Below are 7,828 nucleotides of genomic sequence, written 5' to 3'. Positions count from 1 at the left end.
TTATATATATATATATATATATATATATTGCGTTTCTCTGGTTTTAAACGTTTGTGTGCACGTGTTTTAAAAAAACTCTTTAATATGCATAGAATAATTCTCTAAATTATGAGTTTCATATTTAACTTGGACTTAAATTAAAATATGATACATGCTTTCTAAAAAAATCTATTTGTTCAACAATTTCAAAATAACGGAGAACAAAGACGCCACTTCTTGCCAATAATAAGAAAACAGGTAAAACATGCTAGATTTTGTCAAACATATTATGATAACTTATCGCTATGGAAAACAATTCTTTACCTAAAGGTTCTTGGAATATGATATTGTTATCTTTAATAAAAAATATGTTATTTCATGTCAAAACGTTTAGGGATCACTGAACATACAATAAATACAGAATGTTTATGACTTTAACAACCGGTTTATTTCAACATCATATATTAACTGATTCTTTACCTTAGCTTCTCAGTTTTAACCTTGGCTTAGGACAGATGGTTAATATAGATATAGGATAGATGGTTAATATAGACTTAGGATAGATGGATAATATAGATATTATAGATGGTTAGATATAGGATAGATGGTTAATATAGACTTAGGATAGATGGATAATATAGATATTATAGATGGTTAATATAGACTTAGGATAGATGGATAATATAGATATTATAGATGGTTAGATATAGGATAGATGGTTAATATAGATAAAGGATAGATGGTTAATATAGACTTAGGATAGATGGTTAATATAGATATAGGATAGATGGTTAATATAGACTTAAGATAGATGGTTAATATAGACTTAAGATAGATGGTTAATATAGACTTAAGATAGATGGTTAATATAGACTTAGAATAGATGGTTAATATAGACTTAGGATAGATGGTTAGTATAGACTTAGGATACATGGTTAATATAGACTTAAGATAGATGGTTAATATACACTTAGAATAGATGGTTAATATACACTTAGGATAGATGGTTAATATAGATATAGGATAGGCGGTTAATATAGACTTAGGATAGATGGTTAATATAGACTTAGAATAGATGGTTAATATACACTTAGGATAGATGGTTAAAATAGACTTTGGATAGATGGTTAATATAGACTTAAGATAGGTGGTTAATATTGACTTCACATACCTCATTATTCTTCTAATTGAAAGTGAACTTGTATTACTTTCGAACTGAATTATAATCGACTGTGCGGTTAACTTTGGCATTTGTTTTCAAGTTTCTTAATTTGGATTGTTTGTTCTTGAAATTCCTTCTGACCTAAACCTAATTATTACAGATGGAAATTCTAGTTGAATACATTCTACTTTATTAAATAGCGATAATAGTCTAGAACGTGTTTTAATTAAAAACACAAGTGAAAGATTTTCCGTTCACATGGAAACACAAGTAATTTGTTTTTTGTTCATACACCGATTAGATTTCATAACTTACGCTTTGTAATTCTTTTTTTTTTTTGCATAATTAAAAACTGGAGTTTGCAAGGTACATTTCCAAAAATAGTTTTTATCTATGAATGGAAGGGAATGTTTTCAATAAATAACAATTTGTAAAAATAGTAATTGATCGTCAGCTTATATTGATGAAGAGCGAAAAGTACATATTTGGCTATAATTCATCAAAAAATCTTTAAAATGAAACATTTTAACTTTACTGCTACCTTATTAAATGTGTTGCGATATTCCAAACTCAAAATAAGAATGAGCAGTAGAAAAGAAGAAAAATAAATTTGAATGGCATTAAAGGCTAAGGGAATTATTCATCAGGCTTAACAAATGTGATGAAAATTACTTTTGACTATAGATATAATTTTTATCACATTCCTATTAATTGGTCCATTATAGATATCAAACCAAAGATATATATATGTAAAAAAAAGTTGAAGTGACTTTAATCTCATAACTAATGCCTAATAGGCCTTCTTACTTTCCCAGCTTAGACGTTTTATACCACAGCAAAGGGATTTGTTTTTTTTCGAATAGTCGAATACATAATTTGTTTGTTTGTTTGGAATTAAGCACAAAGCTACACAACGGGCTATCTGTGCTCTGTCCACCACGAGTATTGAAACCCGGTTACTAGCGTTGTAAATCCGCAGACGAGTACATAATAAATGGCCTCATTTGACAGGATCTTTGGTTAAACCTAAAGCCACAATCTGATCAAAAATATTTAATATTGAACATGTTCTTACAAATAAAACCACACAGTTAAAATAACGCAAACGCTCTGGGTTGAATTCACAAAAAGACTCAAAATAACACAAACGTTCTGGGTTGAATTCACAAAAAGACTCAAAATAACACAAATGTTCTGAGTTGAATTCACAAAAAGTCTCACATTTATGAGAATATTCCAGTTAAGCAGAAGACAAAACGATTCGGTACTCATAAAGTTTTTGTGTACATGACCTTCAGATGGCGTTGCTAAGTGCCTTATTTTTTAATTTTTTTTCACACAACACACATCTTAGAATTTGAGAGAGTTGGAGGCAGCGAATCAAGTTACAGTGTTTCCTGTGCTTTCTGGAAGCTGCTGAATATATGTTATGTATAAAAATATATATATTAATAAAATATTCACTTTTAATAAAGTCTAGTTTTACGTGTTTTTAATATATCCTATTAAAACAATTTTGCTTTTCTTCACAGTATATTGAAGAAAATATAAGAAAAGTCTTATATTTGTTCGTTTTAGAGTTAGGGCTAGTTATATGTTATAACACATGGCTCTTCGTACGCTAGATTTTACCAGCTAGTGTTCACTCAGTTTGTAGGTGACTTGCAACAAAAAAGAACCCTACTGTAAGAATGCGATTTTAATATCTTTTACCATGCTGTTTCCTTATATGGCGATCTAGAATCAAGCCCTAACATTGTTACAGTACTTCCTACAATCTGTGAAGTATGGACATTAACAAAAAATCACGTCCAGAGTATATGAACCGACCTGCATGCGACGTCTCCGGAACAATCTTAGGAGCTCATTCTTCCATAACTGCTGCCATAAACATTTTACATGTTGGGCCAATGAACAGCGGCCATATACAACAGCATTGAATAGCTTCGTCTGACTGACACTCGCTTATTATTCTGTACACAAACTGAATTGTCTGTATACGAGAAAATAGGTGCTTTTCTTCCATGAAACGCTCTACATATTATGCAGTCTAATTTGATTTAAAAAGTGACGTTTAATTGAAAGTTTTTGAAAAGGTATATTTATTATTTCATGACAAAATGCTCATGAAGATTTCTACCTATGTATCACTAGATGTCAATAAGGTATTCTCATAATAGGTTCTTAGTTCTTAAGCCAGTGTTTCACAACCTTTTTCGCCGCAGCAAACAATGAGCGCTCATACCTGCTTCCAATACATTTTTAGACCATTAAAATATTTTAATATTATGAAAATTGTAAGGCTATAATAGTCAATTCGTATGATTTAATTTTAACAAATATAACTTTGAAACCCTCAAAACTTTTCTATCCGCCCCTCTGACGCCCCCTCAAAGTCTACTCCTCCCCCCTGAATTTTAAAAATGTCCACTAGGGGCGATACCACCTAGGTTGGGAAACACTGAGTTAAGCTAAACACAAACAAACAAAAGCTATAGCTCTAATTTTGCTGATACTGTCTATTCAATAAAAAGTTCATCTCCCTATGATTTAGCGATAAATATGAGGGTTTATAACGCTAAAAATCGGGTTTTGATACTCGTGGTGGGCAGAGTACAGATAACCAGTTGTGTAGCTTTGCGCTTAACAACAACAAAAAAAAAATGTAAACAATTAAGCAGACGAAAGGAAACCAGTCAGCAGCGCCCGCCGCCACAAGGGCTTTGATTGGCTTGAAATGGCAAAAACAGGATTAACTGTCACTTTTGAAACGCGCTAACAGCTGAGAATGCAGAGCATGTTCAACAGCATCGCGGCCCATGTTTATTTTAAATAAGTAACGTTACTAAATACATTTCCTGATTATCTAGCCAGTTAGTACAGCATGAAAACATATGAATTAGACAGGCTGCCACTTTTTTGCAAAGAAGTCATCATTCATATTTAAATAGACTTTCCCAGAACGTGATTACAAAGATTTTACACTAATGCTTGGATGACTTCATCTGTTTCCAAAAAACAACAACAAAAAACCATATTATCAAATACATATTAACTCAGTGGGATTAAACTTACTTAAGCCAGCGATACTTAACAAAAGGTCCCTCCGTGGTACAATGGAAGATATTCGGACTTAAAACGCTCAAATTTGGCGTTCGATTCCCCGCGATGGACACAGCAGATAGCCTAATGCGGCTTTGTTCTAATACTAACAAATAAACGAGTGTGCAAAATATATCTTATACATATATATATACACACACACACACACACATACACTCCTTTATAATCTTTCATGGATTGTATGATTTGGTTAGCTCTCATCTACATAATATACCATCTGCATTCTACCAACCACGGGAAATTGAGCCCCAGATTTTAGCGGTGTAAGTCCGCAAACTTACCACTGTAACGAATTTATTATTATGTATTTATTTTAATATGATTGAATTTGTATTTAGAAATATGCGTGACTTGTAGTATCAGATATGTGTTGCGTATAACGAATTTGTTATATATGTATTTTAATGTCAACGTTTGTTTCGAATAAGTTTATATTTGAGGGCGTGTTTAGCTTACCGTGTTCGTTACGTATGGCGAAACTCCCGCCAATTCTCCAAGATTATAGAACATTCGTGAACACAAAGAATCAACTTCCGTAACCGATATATCAGAAATTTTTAGAAAATGTGTCTCACCTATAAAAAAAATCAGGGCATCGCGCCAAAAAACAGCAGACGACAGAGAACAAAGAAGAGACAAGTCTACTATGAATCTGTTATAACCGTGTAAGCTATAAACTGTGATTTTGTTAACCCTTATCAACCAGAAAATATACGACATTTGACCAAGAACAGTTATAAATTTGGAACGTCAGTAAATTCTCATCATACGTTAATATCTCTCCAAGAATATTACTAATTTATCATTGTGATCATTAGTGATTTTGTTAAAATATTATCTTACTTCAACGGTCCAACAATTCAGTGGCTGACAAAGCTAGCTAGCTTCCCGCCAAATTATATATACGTACAACTCGTTGGATATCAAGGAAACTCTGAACTAGGAAAACGGTTTTAGGCTAATTGTAAGTTAGTGAAACTTTGTTTGTAATAATTAATCATAATAGTTACTAGTGTAAATTATAGTGTTGTATATATATATATATATATATATTAAATAAAATATCGGCATATTTCTAAACATTAAATCCAGGGTACAGTTCAACTATTAAAAGTTAAATTATTTAACGCGGCCTTGGATTATTTCAAATTCGCAATACGTAACACCACTGACCCACCAAGAAACATCAACATCGTTCATAGCGACAGAAGCTTGAATCTACCCTTACAGCTAGTTTGAGCTTTCGCCTTTCTGTTCCTTAAATAACTTATATAGTTTCTGTTCTTTTTTATAAGTTTACCCTAAACAAATAAGTAACGCATACTTTAACATTAAACGATCATTATTTATATGGAATTATTCTGAAGATGGTTTGTTTGTTTGTTGGTTGGTTTTGAATTTCGCGCAAAGCTACACGAGGGCTATCTGCGCTAGTCGTCCCTAATTTAGCAGTGTAAGAGTAGAAGGAAGGCAGCTAGTCATCACCACCCACCTCCAACTCTTTGGCTACTTTTTTTACCAACGAATAGTGAGATTGACCGTCACTTTATAACGCCTCCGAGGATGAAAGGGCGAACACGTTTGGTGGGACGGAGATTCGAACCTGCGACCCTCTAATTGCGAGTCGAGTGCCCTAACCACCTGGCCATGCCGGACCAATCTGAAGATGATGTAAAACAACATATAAAGGTTTATCTTAATTCAGTAGAATATGGATTTTGGTCTCGTTTTTCGGTTTAAGAGTGAGTAGTCTCTATCACGGGTTATGATTATCCTGGATCATCCAGGATTGAAATATATTTAAAGAAATTACTGCAGTAGCATAAATACGGCATTCACACGAAAAAAATCAAACATATAAACATGTTAGAAGTTACTTTTCCGTAATGTTATGTTATAACACAGACAAATAAACGCACAGACATATATTGTTTAAGTAGGTCCCATCGCACACAGAACATTCTAGATAATTCACGTGCAAACTGCTAACTTTTAGGTTTCTTTAACTTTTATAACTGTAGTTATACTTTATCTCCTTTTTTAAACTAAACTATATTTACTTTATTAACACAATCTTATTCCTAGCACTTTCCTATAAGTGTTAAAATGTTGTTTGCTTAATTCTAGGTTTTAAGTGAACCTAAATTACTGAACATAAATTACCTTTCCATCTAATTGTGTTAACTTAATAATATCTATATTGCTGACGTCAGTTACAATGGCGCATTTATCATTTTATTAAACAACATAAGCACTGTCTTGATAATTCCCTTAATATCAGTTGCTTTTCAACTTTTCAATTTAACAATGTTAACTTAATTTTAAGGTCCCCCGATGGGACAGAGATAAGTTTATGGACTTACAACGCTAAAGTTTGGGGTTCGACTCCACGTGGTGGACACAGCAAATAACCGAGTGCAGCTTTGATCTACAAAAACAAATAAAGTAATTTTATCTATATCGTTTAAGTAATGTAGCTTTCACTTTATTTCAACCATATTTGTTATATTTAATTACCCTTAACAAAAACAAGTGTTTATCCACTTTTAACTTCTTCTTTAAATTATGCTTAAATTAAATTCAAATGAACATTGTTACTAGACGAAAAGGCGAAACGAAAACATTTTGATTCGTTTCATATATATACGACATTTTGTTATCATAATTATAGGTGACGTACCTTAAACTTAAGTTGAAAATCCTGTCACACTAATTCTAAAATCTATCAAGACAAATAGGAACGAAGTATGATTTTAACTTAATCGCAAGTATCACGTTCTTCCTCTGTTGTTCTGTCTATCTACTTGTTTATTGATTTAACATATGTTTATGATTGACAAAATAAATTCTGCCCGAGTTTATTTATTTCATTTAAAAAACTTGTGAATACCACACAGAATATGTAACGCGTGTTTCCACTTTCATCTTTTTCGTCAAGAGAGTAAATTTAGAGATTTTCTTATTCACTGGATAATGAATAGGTTAGCGCTAGAAATTGTTTTGTTAGTGCAATGTTGGTCCAACTTTTAGGTTTACTGTAATGTGTGTCATTCTACATGTTATCGGGCAAAATACTGTTAGATTGTTCATAAAGAATTGATTTTATAGATAATTTCCTATTGGACCTTGTGTGAAAGACGTCATTTCGATCAGGGTTCCGATGAAAATTCACTTAAGTACATACATTGTAATATCGTCTCTCACCAAAGTATTCCAAGCAGGCTGTCTATATACAAAGAAAATAAAACCCTGCATCATCTACGCTTCATATACAATCACAATGTTTATCTATGGTTTTCCGATTCTTTCCTCGAGAAAGGCTAAGATAAACGGAGCCACTTATTTTATCCACCAATCGAGAAACATATTTAAATATACCAATACAATTTCTATTTAAAACTAAACTAAAAATGAGCACAAATATGTTAGGTATTCATACATGTACTGAGAATCTGAAGAACATTCTGGTCTAGCAGCATTCAGATCATTTGTGTTTATTACGTCATGGAGCAGGAATGGAATTTTACAGTCATAAATATCCAGAAGGTAAAATTGAACAGAGAC

The 7,828-nt window shown here is 32.2% G+C and overlaps 1 protein-coding gene across 5 annotated transcripts in view; it reads right to left on the bottom strand.

Moving 5' to 3' along the window:
• The window catches only part of LOC106478314 (calcitonin gene-related peptide type 1 receptor-like), a 164,918-nt gene that overhangs the window by 145,459 nt on the left and 11,631 nt on the right, over nt 1-7,828 (bottom strand). Inside the window, exon 1 of one of the 5 annotated variants that reach the window (XM_022381898.1) lies at nt 6,628-6,665. The exons of the other annotated variants lie outside the window; for them this stretch is intronic. The gene's annotated coding sequence lies outside the window, so the exon portion shown is untranslated. Of the gene's footprint in view, nt 1-6,627; nt 6,666-7,828 lie in introns of those variants that run through there. 5 annotated transcript variants of the gene reach the window in all.

This window comes from Limulus polyphemus, unplaced genomic scaffold (assembly GCF_000517525.1).
Source record: "Limulus polyphemus unplaced genomic scaffold, Limulus_polyphemus-2.1.2 Scaffold199, whole genome shotgun sequence".
Classification (NCBI taxonomy): Eukaryota; Metazoa; Arthropoda; class Merostomata; order Xiphosura; family Limulidae; genus Limulus; species Limulus polyphemus.
Note: the sequence above shows the minus strand (reverse complement) of the source record. Positions and strands in the feature narration are given on the sequence as shown.